We start from the raw sequence: 15,847 nt of genomic DNA, 5'->3' as shown, positions 1-15,847 counted from the left end.
GGCCACCCACCGCTGCTCCACGGCTCCCAGCTTCGCCGTCTGTAAGTGTACTAATGGGTTATTGTCTGTAATGATCGTCACCTTGGCACCCCAGAGGTAGTCTTTAAATTTCTCACTTAGGGCCCACTTCAACGCCAGCAGCTCCAATTTGAACGAACTATAGTTCGCATCGTTCCTCTCGGCTGGGTGGAGGCTCCGGCTGGCGTACGCGATGACCCTCTCAACTCCGTCCTGCCGTTGAGCCAACACCGCTCCCAGCCCGAGATTGCTGGCATCTGTATACAAAAGGAATGGTTTTGTGAAATCTGCGTATGCCAAGATAGGGGCCTGTAGCAGCTCCTGCTTCAATGTCTGGAACGCCGACTCACAATTTGCATCCCAGTCTACGTTGGGCGACCCCCGGCCCCGGTTACGACCTGTGCCAACCAGCAACTGATTAAGGGGTTTAGCAATTTTTGAAAAGTCCTTTATGAAACGCCTATAGTATCCCACAAATCCTAAAAAGGATCGCACTTGCCTCACTGTCCTCGGGGCCTTCCAGTCCTTCACGGCCGATACCTTTCCAGGATCTACGGACACTCCAGCCGCACTGACCACGTGGCCCAGAAAGTTGACTTCTCTCCGTAGTAAGTGACACTTATTGGGCTGTAGTTTCAATCCGTACTTCTCCATGGCCCGAAAGACTTCCTCGAGGTGCCTCAGGTGTGAATCAAAATCTGGGGAGTAGACAATCACATCATCCAGGTAAACTAATACTGACTCCATTAACTGACCTCCCAAGCACCGCTGCATCAGCCGCTGGAAGGTGGCCGGAGCGTTACAGAGCCCGAAAGGCATCCGGTCCCATTCAAATAGTCCAAACGGGGTTGTAAAGGCAGTCTTCTCCCGGTCTGCTTCGGCCACCTGCACCTGCCAGTAGCCACTGGCCAAATCTAGGGTAGAGTACCATGCCGACTGCGTGAGGCTGGCAAGCGAATCTTCGATCCGTGGCAAAGGGAAAGCGTCTTTCTTAGTCACGAGGTTCAGCTTACGGTAGTCCACGCAGAATCTCCAAGCCCCCGTCTTCTTTTGCACCAGCACTATGGGGGCCGCCCACGGGCTGCTGCTTTCCCTAACAACTCCTTGCTTCAGCATGCCTTGCAGGAGTGTACGTACCTCGGTATACAAAGTGGGCGGAATTGGGCGATACCTCTCCCGGCTGGGCCCTGCATCCCCGGTAGGTATATGATGTTGTACCACCTGGGTGCATCCGTAGTCTTCGTCGTGGGTGGCGAACACATGCTGCCATCTCCGAAGGAGGGCCTGTAACTTCTGTGTCTGTGCTTGCTCTAAATCCTCCCCTTGTAACGACTCACCCGCCAGGTGGCTCGGCACACTCCTCTCCATACCACCCCATGGGGTGTCTACTTGTGTCAGGGCCACCTCGATGACAGTGGGGCACACCTGACGAAAACTAATATCCCTCTCTTCCCTTACTTGGTGGGATGTAACCGTTGTCAGACGGGCTAATCGTTGGTGCCGATGTAGTTGCACCGCGTATGGATGTACATTCCGTATCCTCACGGGGACTCTCCCCCGCCGGACCGTCGATAATCCTCGTGCCACTTCCACTTGTGGACAATCCACATGGGGCTCCACCAGCACCCACTCTTCTGGGCCCGCTCTTCGGGGCGGTACTCGCGCCCACACAACAGCCTCACTTTTTGCGGGGACAGACAAAGCAAAACGACACATCACTCTTCCTACCTCTTCCTGTTCCCTGCGGACTTGGCTCATTTGCACCCTTCGACAGTCAGCTACCACACACTCCCACTTGGGCCTCTCTGCAGGTGGTATCTTCGATACGGGCCTAGCCCGAAATAGCTCTTCCCAGCAATCAGCGAGGACATTCATGCCCAACAGGGCTCGATGTGCACCCAGACAATGGTCTTGCACGATAATCACACCTTTCTGGGGGACCATCACTCCGTGAACCTCTAGGTCCGTCAATCGGTAGCCAATATATGGGATGTCGAGGCCGTTTGCGCCCTTCAGAGTAAGCCAGGGGGCCTCCGCCCCTGGTGCCCCTTGTTTCCCAAACACTTCTTCGGATAAACTCTCAGCAAACAACGTCACTTGGGAGCCTGTGTCTACCAGGCATTGAATCTCCTTGCCGCACACTCTCACCTTCGCCACGGGGCTACGCCCAATCATCTGGCTCCTAGAGCCATATCCTCTTCCAGGGTCTTCTCGAGGGGTCCCGGCCACACGACCCACAGTGGCCGGCCGACCTAAAAACCCCCTTCTGACGCCCTGCGGGGCCCACACTGACGGCTATAGTGACCCGGTTTGCCACAGCGGTTACAGATGGGTCGCCCTTGCTCGTCCCATTCGAAACGGGGCCGGTTAAAGTGGTTCGGGCGCCTGAACGGCTCTCGGCCTCCCTCTGAGTACACTCGGTCTCGGGGCGCCGGCCGTGGTTCCTCCCGCGCCCGTCCTTGGCGCAATTCTCCTACGAGGGCTTTAGACAGTTCAGACATCTGATCGCGGACATCTTTCAAAAGTTCAGCCTTCAGTGCTTGCTTCCAGTCAGGGCCTCCGGGTTGTGCTGGTGCTACTTCACTGACAACCGCACACACTGGGGAACCACTCACCTCAGTCTCATCACCTTCCAGGGCCAGTGCCTCTTTCTTCAGATCTTCAAACGTAAGACCCGGGTCCCTTCGAAACTGGATACGTAGGCTCTGTCTCACCGGACCCTCCTTCAACCCCAGAAGAAACTGGTCCCGCAATAGAGTCTCTCCATCTCCCAACCCGTGGTCCCGACGGGTCTGTAGTCGGGCGAATTGCTCTCGCAACCTCAGGGCGAAAGCTCTAATCGGTTGGCGGGGGCCCTGCTTACAATTGAAGAACTGGGAGCGAAGGACAGCTACGGGGGTGTGGTCACCATACTGTTCAGTGAGGAACTGGAACACGGTTTGGGCGTTGGCTCTAACGGCTTCGGGGGCGGCATGCACCTCTCGCCGCGCTTCTCCATCCAGGGAGTTTAACACAAATTGAAGCCGCTGGGCTGCACTAAGGCCCTGTAGGTCGGCCAAGTACTCTAGTTGAGCCTTCCATTCAGACAATCGTACCTCGGATTCTGTCCCCCCATATTTTTGAATCCAGGGGCTCCCCATAAAAACGGGCATGGCACGGGGTTGGGCTGAAAGCCCCGCGTTGTCGGTCATTGGACGACCTTGGTTACTCAACTCGAGGTGGAAACCCTGCCGACTACGCCAAATCTGTCACACCCAGGGGCTGGCTATGCTTTAACTAAGCCACACCCCTTCTCAACTTCCACCTCGAGGAGGTCCCCAAACCCGACCCAATGGCCAAACAACACGAGAACAAGTAAGTGATAAAACAATCTTTATTTAAATATTTAAAAATAGCTTGGGGAATAGGGAAAGGGCAATTAAAACTAAACTCTGACTCGGCCCTCCAGATGGGCTATGGCCGGGAAGAGGTCAGGGAGCAAGGGGGCCACGGGGATCCGGGGCGTAGGACTCGGGCCCCGGCCTGAGTCTTAGGTATCCGTAGCGCCCTCCTTCTTCCTCCTCTTCGCTGAATACAGCTCACGGTAAGTACTGGTTCACACAGTTCGTTCTCGAGGTGCTCACTCTCTTTCTCTTCCTCCACAGGCAACGGGCTCTTTCTCTTTCTCCACAGGCAACGGCTGGGACACACAGGCACAGTTAATTCAGCTTGGTTTTGCTCTCACCTCTTCGCTGATTACAGCTCACAGTAAGTACTGGTTCACACAGTTCGTTCCTTGGGTGCTCACTCGCTTTCTCTTTCTCCACAGGCAACGGCTGGGACACACAGGCACAGTTAGTTCAGCTTGGTTCTGCTCTCACCTCTTCGCTGATTACAGCTCACAGTAAGTACTGGTTCACACAGTTCGTTCCTTGGGTGCTCACTCGCTTTCTCTTTCTCCACAGGCAGCGGCGTAAGTACAGGTTTCCTCAGTCTCTCCTCGTGTTACCCACTCTCTCTCCTTTTCTCTCCACAGGTATCAACTTGGGCACAATAGCACAGTTAGTTTGCTTTGAATGGCTCTCACCTCTGGGCTGGACACAGCGTACTGTAAGTACAGGGTTCGCTCTATTCCTCCTCGTGTTATTCACTCTCTCTCTCCTTTTCTCTCCACAGGTATCAACTTGGGCACAATAGCACAGTTAGTTTGCTTTGAATGGCTCTCACCTCTGGGCTGGACACAGCGTACTGTAAGTACAGGGTTCGCTCTATTCCTCCTCGTGTTATTCACTCTCTCTCTCCTTTTCTCTCCACAGGTATCAACTTGGGCACAATAGCACAGTTAGTTTGCTTTGAATGGCTCTCACCTCTGGGCTGGACACAGCGTACTGTAAGTACAGGGTTCGCTCTATTCCTCCTCGTGTTATTCCCTCTCTCTCCTTTGCTCTCCACAGATATCAACTTGGGCACAATAGCACCGTTAGTTTGCTTTGAATGGCTCTCACCTCTGGGCTGAACACAGCGCACTGTAAGTACAGGTTTCCTCTGTTTCTCCTTGTGTTACTCACTCTCTTTCCTTTCCTCTCCACAGGTATCAACTTGGACACAAAACACAGTTACTCTGCTTTGGATGGCTTTCACCTCTGGGCTGGACACAGCGTACCGTGCTATCTCCGGAGATCTGAAGCACGCTCACAACATATACTGTACTGAACTAGGCTAGGACCAGCAATCTCCTTGTCCTCCCACGCCGAAGTGCGTGAAGGCGGGGGTTTATCTGACAGGACACACGGCAATACACAGCAGCCCACAGCAATATACAGCACCACGTCAAAATTATAGGTTTTCACAGCACGAAGACTCACCCACCACACTCAGTGTACGGAAAGGACACCCGTCTTCCTTCACTTTGCTTGGTTCGGATCTGGCGATGGAATATGCGGCCTAGCTAGTGATGTCGTCGTTGTGACTACTTCAATAAGTATTCCTTCGGCTCTCCCACCACACTATATTAGGGGTAGGGCCGCCCTCCTCCTCCTGGAGAGATCTACACAACGCCAGGTCAATATACAGGGCACTTTCGACTGGCTCTTAGTACTCACATCAATGCCACTTCCAATCCCCTTTTTCACGTCGTCTCAGTTCGCCGTATAATCTGTTCACTTCTCAACCTTTAAGGTTCGCGATGTCTTCACAATCATACAATTCCAGCCTGAGGGAGAGAGAGAGTTAGACAGCTACCAGCAGCGTACCAAGACGGGCACAACCCAGTGCTTCACACACACCAAAAAGAGCTTCCCAGACTGGGAAATAACTTGGCCTTAAGTACTGCCTTGTCCAGCGTATCCTCCAATCACCAACCGCTGTCCCTAACTAGGCACAGGTGCATCGAATTCCCTGATTTTCCTTCTTACGGCGCCACCGGAAGTTCCGGTGTTCTGTTTTTCCGGTCCGGGCGGAAACGCTTCCGGGCGGAACCAAACTTCCCGAATTTTGGTTCCGCCCCTAAAGATCGTCACCTTGTGACATTTACATAGCTTTATTTTTATTTTAAATACTTTGCATTTTAAAATCAACTTCAAATGTCTCTTCAGCAGTCTCTGTAACATGACACAATTTCATTTGTGGTCCTTCTAATTAAGTGATGAAAAGCAAATGTTGTACAAAATAAATATCCCCATTATTCATCTTTGCACCAATAAAATGTGCAACACTTTGTTTTTCTACCAAATTAAATTAAAAGTAACAATATTTAATTATTATATTCATATTTAACTTACATTGGAAAGGTTTCCGTGACCTCTCACGGGATCTTGGCAAAAATCTCACGATTAATTTCAAAACATGATGCATAATGGCATACACTAAGCCTGGAATAGCTCTCCAGAGCGGTATTCTAGATAGTGTGGATTTAGTGTGCTTTAAACGCACTGCGCTTTGGCATTAAAAAGACTTGAGACAACCATGCTCACTTACTTCCTTTTGCTCGCATGCGCTCTAAAGTTGCCAAGACTGTAAGTGTGAGTATTTGGACAAGGCAAAAAAGTAGTACTATCACATACATTTTTATTGTTCTTCCAGAGCTGGTGAGGGCAGCAGAGAGCTAATGCTGTCATTTCAGTTGTCTAGTAAGACAAATAGGAGTCAGTGAAGTAAAAAGCATGCAAGGTTCACAACAGTTAAGGCTAGAAGGCATACAGCAAAAAACACTGGGCATGCGCACATCAATATAGTGTAATTTTTCTCACACTGTACAAGAATTACTATTTTTTGCATTATTGTAAAGCATAGGTTTAGGATTAGGGTAGGTGTAGATAATGAATAAAACACAGGCTAATAGTTAGAAAAATAAATGTAGTATCAGCTTCTGCTACACAACCCGCCATAAAATCAAAAGAAGAAGTAGAAGAAGTGAGTGATTACTCAGTGCACCTGTGGAAAAAGACAATATTTGATCAGGAATCTTTCAGTCATGAAGACACATGCTCTTGTAAATTACAGTGATACAAATGTGATGTGACTGTGATTTGGGATTTGACATTTCACCTAAGCTATATTGACATCGATGGAGGAATTTCAACCAGTGCATCATAAGGAAACCACATTGGCTAGTGTTTATTAAAAAAAAGAGAGAGATTAATATGTACTTTTTATGATTTATTTTAGTCCCTTGTCAAATTTGCAGTTTCAATAACCCTTGACTGGAGTCACAACACCAGTTTTATGTAGTTTTGAGCTGTATGGGATGTGGCGCTATTAACCTTAGAGGAAAATAAGGGTTTCTCTCAGTTTCTTTATCCTCATGCCTTTTGAGATTGAAGTCAACCATCAGTGACAATTGACTACACTGTAAACAAAACCCAAATGCTACACAGTATTCCCCTGTAGAATATGTATGTGCTTGACTGAAGTGCTAATATGAATTTGCAACGTGATCTATGCAGTCACTTTGGTTTTGGCTCAGTTGGATTAGTTGCATACAATTTTATTGCATAGTGCTTTGTATTTTTTAATTAATATAGTAACAAATATAAAGCAAATGGACAACAAACCACTCTGGACAGGGTAGCTGTTTACTTGCATGCACATGTCATATTCACATGTGTCATATATAAATATGACATGCATGTATTAATATATTGGAACAAATATTAAACTGTAAATATAACTATTTTTATGTTTTTAGGCATATTTAACCCCCTCCCCCAATCAATCGTAGAGTGTTAAATAGATGTTAAATAGGTTTTAATTCTTTTCTTTTTTTTCAGTATCACATTCTTGTGTATTTTGTAATAGCATGACCCTCTTAGGCGCTGCTGGTATATTAACATTTATATTTATTAATTTAGCAGATGTTTTATCCAAAGCAACTTACAAATGAGAATAATACAAGCAGAAGTAATTAATCCAAGGGAAGCAACAATTAAAGTAGTATGATTACACCAAATTTACATAAATACAAATCTAAGGGAGGGTATGTGGATATGAAGATATGTGTATTTATTTATTTATTAAAAGGCTGGTTAGTCAAGTGTTCCCAGAAGGAGATTCTAATATTCAGAGTGTTGCTAGGTTGTTCCACCACTGAGGGACAGTAAGTGTGAAGGACTGTCAAAGTGACCTTGTCCCAGGCTGACGGTGATTTCTCTGGAACTCTGGAGTTCCCATGATCAAAGTTGTCAGATTTCAAATCACATTCAGCCATTGAGATGAATGACAATGTTAACGGCTAGCTCTCTCCAGGTATTTTAGATCTCTTGAGGAAATCAACAGTACAAACATCAGTTAGTATTAGAATTGATGACAAGTGTGTGTGGGCATTTGTCTGTGTGTGTATGTCTAAAACATTAAATCTGGATTGATCATATTAATCCTACATAATATATATATAACACAATTTTGTCAATACCTCAGTGAGCTCGTTTTGTCCATCCCCTTTTTTTTTTTTTTTGCCATTGTGCATTGAAACAATATTCACGATCAATGAAAAGTGTGGAATAATTAAGGTTTTAAAATTTTTTGGAAGAACTTCTGCTCACCAAGGCTGCATTTATTTTATAAAAAATACAGTGAAACAGAAACATTGTAAAATATCATTACAATTTCAAAGAAGTGATTTCTAATGTAATATATTTTTAAATGTAATTCATTTCTGTGATGTGAAGCTAAATTTTCAACATCATTTCGATGATAAAAAAATTTTTTTCTTGAGCGAAAAAATCAGCATAATAGAATGATTTCTGAAGGATCATGTGACACTGAAGACTGAAGATTCAGCTTTGCATCACAGGAATTATTTGTTTTTGAATTGCTTTTAAGTTGTAAGAATATTTTAAAATTTTTACTGTATTTTTAATTGAATATTTGCAACCTTGGTGAGCAGAAATGGCTTATTTCAAAAACATTAAATAATCACAATTATTCCAAACCATTTTGAGCACCAGTTCATAATTCTGTTGTGCCATTTTATAGAAATGCTTACACTGTAAAACAAATTCTGTAGTTTTTACAAAATAATTTTGGCAGCTGTGGTTGCCAGAATAATTTTGTAAAAAAAAAACAGAAAACTGTAAACACATTTACAGTCAAAAACTGTTAATTTTACAGTATAAAGCTGTAATTTACAAACAAGAAAATCTTTATGTAAACCAGTAAATTCAGCAACGCACACATATTAAAATCTGTTTTGTACCTTCAACATACTGACAACCACCATAATAATGCAGGGTGTAAAAGAGAAAGCCACATAAAGAATCAAAGCTCATCACAAGTAGCTTCGCCACAAGCAGAAATATGTATTAATATATAGAAGGTGCACAGAGTCATTCATGCAAACACAAAACACCATCATGGTAACAGTTTTTGACTGTAAATTATACATTGATTTGTTCTTTTTTACTTCTAAAAGCAGTAAAAATTAAAAGCATTTTACTGTAAAATTACATGAAATATCTGGTTAGATCTTTTACAGTTTTTCCCTGTATATTATAGTACGGGAACTTACTGTCAGCCTATTAACAGTGTTTTTCCGTAGCGTTTTTACAAAATGTTACAGTTAACATTACATTTATTTTTTACAGTGTACTTTAATTACTATTCAATTTTTTATGAGTTCCAGAGATCAAATGCTACTGAACATGAATGACCCAGCTGGAGTTTTAGCAGTAACGTCCCACGGGGATGGAGGTCAGCGCTGAAGTTCCCGGAAGATGGACTTCATCTGTCAGTACTCCTCCTCTTAGTCTTGTCTAATAAATTTCCAAAACATGCTGTGCTTTTTCAAAGAATCACTGTGGTATTGGATGGAAAGGAGCCGAGAGAAAGGGAGTGATTGAAAGAGAGAGATTAAAGGACGCAAAGATGGGGAAAGACAGGGGAAGGTATAGGGGAACTTTCCATCCAGGTTAGCAGTTGGCAGGTCAGTCACAGACTAAGGTTTGGAACAGTGACAGTGATAGGAATAATATGTTTTATTCAGAAGGATGAAACAGCAAGTGGGGCCGCCAAAGCTCTCAGCGATTCAGACTTCTTGTCATTTGCTGGGGTTCAATTAAGCTGCAAAGTATCCGGTTGACGTGAGGAGAGAGCAAAAGAGGGGAGAGAAGGCAAGGGAAGCCAAGTATACACCTACCCAGCAGCTGAGAGAAGCTGAACACAGAAGGAAGGCCACTGAGAATAGAAATTCCCTCATTTTCTGAGCGGAAAAAAATGCATAGCTTCCTCTCAGATTGCAGGTATCAGCTCGTCTCTTCAAACAAAGACTCCTGCCCTTCTTCAGTGAAGGCGATATTGTTTTCGTACTACACATTCTCACATCTCAGCACGACGATGTAAGGTTGTGGTCAAAATTGTAAATGCACTCTGCAGAATCTCTGCATGCTATGTTTTATTTAGCACTGTCCTGAATAAGATATTTTACATAAAAGATGTTTACATATAGTCCACAAGACAACATACTGGCTATTAATAATTTCTTAAATTGACCCTGTTTAAAAAGGTCCATTCAATTTTTAATACTGTGTTTCGTTACCTAGATGATCCATGACTTATTTATTTATTTATTTATTTTGGTGATGGTTGTTTAACTGAATCCTGCAGCTTCCACAAGTTCTTTGGTTTTCCAGCATCTTTTGCATATTTGAACCATTTCAAGCAGTGACTGTATGATTTTAAGATCCATCTTTTCACTATGATGACAACTCATAAGTAACGTTTACAAAAGGTTCAAACATTCACTGATGCTCCAAAAAGAGACATGATGCAAGACCTGGGAGGTGATGAAGAAACAAATTAATCTACATATTGGATGGCCTGAGAATTTTCAGTACATTTTTGTTTTTGAGTGAACTATTCCTTTAATCACAAATATCAATATTTGCTGTGAGAAGAACCTTCTCCAGAAGTGAGAAAAAAGTGTTTATTAAGTTTGATATCTGGATATTTATCTTACAAAAACGCATGGATTCACTACAGGGGGGCCTTTGTTCACCCGCCGGAGCCGTGTAAGCGATGTCTTATTACAGATGTGCGCACTTTATTTCACGTCTTCTGAACTGTTGACAACAAACACCCACTTACCCCCAATTGAAAGGCTTGGAAGAGCAAGGAAAATTTTTATATTACTCCGATTGGATTATTTTGAAAGAAAAAAGTCACATACACCTAGGATGTTTCGGGGGTGAGTAGAAGATGGACGAATTTTCATTCTCGTCTGAGCTAACCCTTTAAAATCTAGCAGACCGGACTTAAAGAGTTTGAGGGAGTGTTGTGTTTGCATTCATAATCTGCACTAATGTGTGAGTTTGAACACATTTGTGTGATTTGTAACAACATTTTTACATTTAAAAATGCTAAATAACTCCTTTTATGTAGTTATTGCAGAACTGATTACTTGATATTGTGCATCCATAAACCTAGACAGGTCACGTACAACTACACACGATGCAGTATGCCAGTATTTCATTTTAAGCATAGATTTATTCTCCAATTCTTCCTGCTCCTCATCCACAGTTTCGGAAATAGTCTCTTTCCTTCCTTTCTGACTGACAGGATCACTTCTTGTCCTACTATCCACTCTGGCTTTGTACTTGCGCCAGCTCTCCTCCCCCCTCTGGAATTGTGTTCTTCGCACTGCGGAACCGAATGGAAATTATTGAATCCGAGGAAGTTTCAATGCATCACAACTATCTCCACACACACTCGCTCAGGTTCATCTGCATTCTAGCTGTACATCAATCGCCCCTCCACTTCCATTCATTCTAACGGTAAAGATAAAGTGGCTGCCAGCAGGACAGTATTTGCAAAATATCATTTTGTATTCTCCCTTTGTCTCTCTCGCCCTCTGCGAAGGGAAAGTTTCCCTCAGTGTTCGAGTTCATGCTCATGCATGGGGAAATGGGTTTCAGTTTCCACAGTTGACCTTATTAAGCTCTGGTCATATGAAAGTAAAAAAAAAAAATTATCATGTATGTGTGTGTGTCTGTGTCTGTGTTCAAAAGTTACGTTTGTAATGTTTTTTGATCTGTTTGTTTGTTTGTTTTTTGCATTGCGCTAGATTTGAACAAAGTAAAGCACATATTTCAGAGATTTAAAGTCTTAGAAATGTCTCTTTTGATTTAAGATTTCATTTTTCATTGTAGCTTTAAAATCTTATTCACACTTTTGCGTTACAGTCAATTTCAACATGTATATGCAAATGAGTTTTAAGAGCTGTGGGAGTAAATAACAATGGATGTGGAAAATGGTACACGAGTTGTGATATGGTGTGTGTGTGTGTGTGTGTGTGTGTGTGTGTGTGTGTGTGTGTGTGTGTGTGTGTGTGTGTGTGTGTGTGTGTGTGTGTGTGTGTGTGTGTGTGTGTGTGTGAGATGAGGGTGAATAGATGACAAATATTTTCATTTTGGGGAGGTCGTTGAACTATAAAGGACACACAGCTGGATTTGAGGTATTGGTCAGTGAAATGGCTCCTGTCTGACTAATGCCACCTGCTGGGAAAAAAAATCATAATTTTTATTAAAATGGCTCATGTAGTTAAAGTTTATGTACCTCAAAAACTATTTTCTTAATGCAATTGTCTTTTTTAACAAGTATAATATTTAACCCTTTAACTGTCACCCCCCATTTTTTAAATAGGCATTAAAGTGCACTATCCAAACTAAAATTGCTGTAATTTATGAAGACTTTGGAATATAAACATAAGGTTGGTCTCTTTTTAAAGAAGAAAATTAGCATATTTTGGCAAAAGTGGAATGGAAAAATTGAAGTATCAAAAAGTTATAGAAGTTTAAATGTACTGTAAATAATATGCGCTATATTAATTTTATTTTATTTTATTTATTATAAATATTTTACATAACAGGTTTTACTCTAAAATTGGTATAAAATTAAAGCCTTGTGTCTAAATAAGTTATGTTATAAATGTGAAGTTGATATGAAAAAAATGTAGGTTCCTGTGAGATTTTATTTAGGGCGTCATACCACACACAGCCACTGGGAGTCTTCAAAAATATTTTGAATTTTTCTTAATGAGTTTTTCTCTAGATTTCTCTGTGAATTTGACTTCTATCTCAAAATAACCACCAAATATGAAATCCTGAGACTCAGACCTTTCCAATGATATGTTTGTTGCCAAGATTATAAAAAGTTTTGGTTCTAGAAGACTGGCACACAGCTGGCCGCGGGACCTACGCAAGTATGCGTTTCCCCCAGTGAGCCTTCTCGCACAGACACTGTGCAAAGTTCGGGAGGGCGAGGAGCAAGTCTTGCTAGTAGCGCCATATTGGCTCATGCGGACCTGGTTCCCCGAGCTAGTGCTCCTTGCGACAGCCCCTCCTTGGCCAATTCCTCTGATGAAGGATCTACTGACTCAGAGATGGGGCACCATTTGGCACCCGCGTCCAGACCTTTGGAAACTCCATGTCTGGTCCCTGGACGGGACGCGGAGGTTCTAGGTGACCTACCCCAAGGGGTAGCGAACACCATCACTTCGGCAAGAGCACCGTCTACGAGACACGCTTACGCCTTGAAGTGGAACCTGTTCGTCGAGTGGTGTTCTTCTCGCAGAGAAGACCCCTGAAGATGTCCGATTGCGGTCGTGCTGTCCTTTCTGCAGCAAGGGCTGGAGCGAGGAATGTCTGCCTCCACCCTCAAAGCTGCGTACCATGACCGCGTTAATGGGAAGTCTTTGGGTAAGCATGACCTCATCGTAAGGTTCCTTAGAGGGGCCAGGAGGTTAAATCCATCCCGCCCTCCTGTGTACCCTCTTGGGACCTGTCTCTAGTGCTTAAATCACTAAAGCAGGGCCCATTCGAGCCTTTGCATTCAGTTGAGCTAAAGTTCCTTTCATTGAAAACTCTGCTCCTGCTTGCACTGGCCTCCATCAAGAGAGTAGGGGACCTGCATGCATTTTCGGTCGAAGATTCGTGTCTAGAGTTCGGGCTGGCTTACTCCCAGGTAATACTGAGGCCCCGGCCTGGCTACGTGCCCAAGGTTCTCACTACACCCTTCAAAGACCAAGTGGTGTACCTGCAAGCGCTGCCCCTGGAGGAGGCAGACCCAGCCCTGGCTTTGCTTTGTCTCGTCCGAGCATTAAGGTGCTACGTAGACCGGACACAAAGCGTCAGGACCTCAGACCAGCTCTTTGTCTATTACGGAGGCCGACAGAAGGTGAGTGCCGTCTCTAATCAGAGGATGGCCCACTGGATTGTGGATGCCATAACCCTGGCTTATCAGGCTCAGGATGTGCCCTGCCCTTTCAGGTTGCAAGCTCCCTCAACTAGAAGTGTTGCATCCTCCCGGGCGCTGGCTCGTGGTGCCTCGCTGACAGATATTTGTAGAGCTGCGGGCTGGGCGACCCCTTACACGTTTGCTAGGTTCTATAGCCTTCGTGTAGAGCCGGTATCCTCCTGTGTTCTCACCTCAAACGGGTAGTGGCACTGAGAGGCCCCGGTTAGTGTCGGCTTGCTTAAACTGCTCCAGAGTGTTCGTATTTTAGACCCTGTTGAGATCCTCCATCACCCTAAGCAGCTGGATGTGGCGGAACGTCCGGCACCAGGCCTTCATGATGCATCCGTGAGAACCATGGAAGGGTGGGTTCCATATTGAGACCTAAGCGGTACTCGTATGTGTATAGTCCACGGTATAGCCTTAGAGCCCGTGCTTCCCCGGCAGACTTCTGCCTTCCCAAGAGGGTTTTTAATCACCTCAAATTTCTCCGTATACTCCTAAATGGATGCTATATGTGTATTTGCCTCCGAGACCTCCTTCCGGAAGGATGGGGCTTCCGCAGCGTCTCGGTTCCAAGCGGACCGGGTACGTTTTCCCAGTGTTATCCAATCTCACCCAGTGAGGTAGTGCTTTGACAACGGTGAGTGGAGCTACTTGTTCTGAGCCCCGGTCTACACCTAATAGAGGCGCAGGCGGCTCGCACAGGGCACTGGAAGGGGCAGTACCCATGACGCTTTGATAGGGATCCCATATTCGTCGGTCACCGACGTGGCATCGAGAGTGACCAACTGAAAGGGAACGTCTCGGTTACATATGGTAACCCTCGTTCCCTGAAGGAGGGAATGGAGACGCCACGTCCCGTCGCCATGGTTGCTGTACCGTCGCTGAGCTGCCGGGTCCCCGGCTCGGCTCCTCAGCGAAAAACTGGAATGCATTGCACCTGCTGCCTTCTTAAACTCACTCAGTGATCAGCGGCAGCTGGATGCAATAATTGCATGCCAATGTGCATTGGCTCGTTTAGTTTACACTCCAAGTAGATTGGTCTATGGAAGCGATCTCCCATATTTGTCGGTCACCGACGTGGCGTCTCCGTTCCCTCCTTCAGGAAACGAGGGTTACCATACCTAACCGAGACTTTATTTTTCTTTCTAGTAAAGTATGTTAAACAGCAAACATTGATAATCAGAAATGTTTCTTGAGCAGCAAATCTGCATTCTAGTATGATTTCTGGAAAATCATGTGACACTGAAGACTGGAGTAATGATGCTGAAAACTCAGAAAAAAAAACATTTAAATATATACAAATAGAAAAGTTATTTTAAGTTGAAATAGTTCACGGTATCATTGATTTATTTTGTGTTTTTCTATAATTTATGAAAATTAATTCAATTTGATGGATAATATTGCACTTGCGTGACATTGTTTTTTGACTTAAATTGTTGGACAGTCTCCTGATCTCTAAGGTCAAAATCATAATTTTTAATAGAGGGATATAGATCTTTAATGTTTTTAGCTAGCTACTTATAACATTTGACAATTTTATGTTAATAATTTGTCAAAAATACCTGATGCATCAGAGGGGAAAAAAGAACGAAAAAAGGTTTTCATGCTTTTTAAATTGTAATTAGGCACCAAATTGCACCCTATTCATGGAAAGTACCTACAAATTGTTTTTACTACCATGACTTTTCACTTGACCTGGTAATGAGCATCAGTCTGTCTAGATCTCTGTTTTGATAGCTGAAGATTATAGATAAATGCATTGAGATGCTTAACCTATTTGGAGGCCTGAAACCTACTGTACATTAGAACAACACAAGCGCTTCTCAAAACATTCAAGTTTGATGTTGCAATCCCGATTTTTTCAATGTTGAAGTCGGCATGAATAAATGCATCTGACACTATGTGATCTTCTTATAACATCAAGAAAAATATTGAATTAATTATTTAAAACAACCTACCCCAACTTGAACTTGCATAATGCATCAGCTCTCAAAATGCCTGTATTGTAGATGTAGTTTCATTACAGGTGATGCGGAATGGAGGCCGTTTCAACTATTTTCTCACTGACAGGTGAATTAATCTCAAGCACCAATAGCTCGTTCTCACTTTAATATAGTGCCAC

Source organism: Carassius carassius, chromosome 5 (assembly GCF_963082965.1).
Source record: "Carassius carassius chromosome 5, fCarCar2.1, whole genome shotgun sequence".
Classification (NCBI taxonomy): Eukaryota; Metazoa; Chordata; class Actinopteri; order Cypriniformes; family Cyprinidae; genus Carassius; species Carassius carassius.
This window is presented reverse-complemented; position numbering follows the sequence as displayed.